Source organism: Camelina sativa, chromosome 16 (assembly GCF_030686135.1).
Source record: "Camelina sativa cultivar CO46 ecotype springtype chromosome 16, ASM3068613v1".
NCBI lineage: Eukaryota > Viridiplantae > Streptophyta > Magnoliopsida > Brassicales > Brassicaceae > Camelina > Camelina sativa.
Window position 1 is genome coordinate 8,924,770 of NC_141895.1, and position 2,573 is coordinate 8,927,342.

The 2,573-nt window shown below is 41.4% G+C and overlaps 1 non-coding gene across 1 annotated transcript; it reads left to right on the forward strand.

Annotated features, from left to right (window-relative positions):
* Nucleotides 1-224: 224 nt before the first annotated feature.
* LOC147925325 (small nucleolar RNA R71) lies at nucleotides 225-331 on the forward strand. Its single transcript, XR_015585557.1, has one exon. It is a non-coding gene; the product is annotated as a small nucleolar RNA R71 (small nucleolar RNA).
* The last annotated feature ends 2,242 nt before the right edge of the window (nucleotides 332-2,573 follow it).

Sequence of the window (2,573 nt, forward strand, 5' to 3'; positions counted from 1 at the left end):
TGGCTGTCAACTCGTCAATCTTTTGCGTATCGACACTGTTGACCTTCACGGACCTGTCATACTCAAGAGCCTTGTTGCTGGAGCTTGCAGCTAGGTTCTCAATCAACTGATATGCTCCTTCCTTAGACTTTGTCATAAAATCCCCATTGCTGGCCGAGTTGAGAACGTTTCTGTAGTCCCAGTTAACTCCATCATAGAAAATGCCCAGAATCTGTTCATCACTGAATCCATGGTGCGGACACTCTCTACGGTACTCTTTGTACCTCTCCCAAGCCTCGCAGAAGGCTTCTCCAGTGTGCTGTTGGAACGATGAAATCTTGTTCTTCAGGGCAGCGGTCTTAGCCTTGGTGTAGAAATGGTCCAGAAACGCAGATCTACACTGTTCCCATGATGTCAGAGACCCATGTGGCAATGACTTCAGCCAACGTGAAGCTCTATCCGCAAGAGAGAAGGGAAAGAGCTTGCACTTCAGAAAGTCTGGCGGTATCCCATTTGAACCAGTGGTGCTACATATCTCCTCAAAATTCTCGATATGGTCCATCGGAATCTCAGCTGGGAGACCGTGAAATAGGTGCTGCTTCACTAGAGAGATCATCTGTGGCTTGATCTCAAAATCTTGTCTCGGGATGGTGGGAGGAACAATCGCCGCTCGGTTGGTGTAGAATACATGCGGGTTGTCCTTGTCCCCAATGGACGGTTGTGGCGGCGCGGCTCTTTCGTGTTGAGCATGGAGCAACTGCCCCAACTGTTGTCAAAGTTGCTGCAACTCGGCAGCCATATCCTCATTGTTTCTGTTGTCACCCATGTTGAAGGATTGAAACTTTCTGTTCTTGCGGTTTGTTCTTTCTGCCAAAGAGAGCTCTGCGGCTGACAAAGCAACTAGTTCTTCGGTGTTGTTTCTACTTGTAGATCTTCTTGACATGCACCTGAAACACACGCAAAGAAGAAGCAGGAAGACAAATCAGTAAGGTCTTAGTCTAGTAATTTCGCCGAAAACCAAAGGTAAAAATTTGGTCCCCGGCAACGGCGCCAAAAACTTGATACACAGAGTTTTAAACCCTATTTTCCTACTGCAAGTGCACAGCAAAGAAGTAGTACTTAGGGGTCGAATCCCACGAAGACCAAGTTTTACTCTATGGTTCTATTGGTTCAATTTCAAGCTAAGACAATTCAAAGTTGGGTTTGTTTGGTAACAGTAACGCGATTAAAACGGTATAAAAAGGCAATAAGCAAAACACTAGATTAGGAATAATTCTCGGGAATTTCAGAGATAGCAACTAAACAACTATTCAGGGCATAGATTAAGTACCAGTCTAGAACTCAAACATAAATATAAACTGATCCACTGTTGTGGTATCAATAACTCTATCTGATCGATTCTGTGCGGAAACGCGGAGCACATGCTCAGACATCCGGAGCACATGCTCGGCGGTCCATAAACCCTAAACTGTCGTTTGAGCCCAGAATCGCAGACAAGCATTAAAGAACAGGAATGATAAGTTCACAAATCACCTACACATCAACTTTCGCAGGTCTAGGATAATTTGCCCACTAATGTCTTTTCTAGGAAACTATTACACTTTTGATGAATAGATAAACCTAGAATCATAGATTGGGTGATCAAATCAACCTAAGCATTAAGTCTAACAATAGTGAAGACAATCGATTATATAAAGCCCTATTTGTGTTCTGTTGCTAACCCATGAAACCCCTTTTGAAACCCCTAATCTAGCAAAGAAAACTACTCAGACATAGAGAAATGAATCATAGCAAAAGATGAGAAATTCAATGACATAAAAATAAAAAGGGTTCAGAGAATGCTTCACAAGGTAGCCGCTCTTCTCCCTCTCACAAAAACGTCGCTCAAAAAAAAAAAGAAAAAAGGTCCATTATCTCTCCTAAAAACCCTAGGTTAAATAGCATACAAGTAGAGAAAAATAAGGAAAGATTCCAAATTCAAATCTCCCTATTAAAAAGCGATCTCAGCCCTCTTTCTCTCACAAAGGATCGCCTAAAATAAGGGGAATTAGGCAGGGAATCGGCGCCTAGATGCTTGCCACGTGTCGTCATGAAACCGTAGAGTTGGGAGCATGTGCTCGAAAATCGGGAGCATGTGTTCCTGGGTCTAAAATCAGCTTTTCTGCTCCAATTCAACTCCTTTCTTCTCCGATTGCTCCTGCTGTTCCAATCCTTGCTTTCAGCTTCCTAGCCTCTTATTATAACCTGAAAAGGACTCAAACAACTACAAAACTATCAAATAAACGGGGTCAAAGTGAGTCAAAACCGTAACGTATCACTTATTTGTTATGGTTCTCTTTTCTTCTTATTCTTAAGACATAAAAGAATTTTGCTATACTCTTCTTTTTTTTTTTTTCTTTTTTTTTTTTTTTTTTTTTTTTTTGACTGAAACCATCTTTAAACAATATCATACTTCCCATTCTTTCACTAGACTTTGATTTTACTTAAACACATTCCCCTCCTAAAGACTCTAACCTTTTCTTTCTCTTTTCCTCTTTTCTTTTCTTTCTTTTTCAAACAACCAAATCCCAAACCCAACAATGAAATCACCTAGT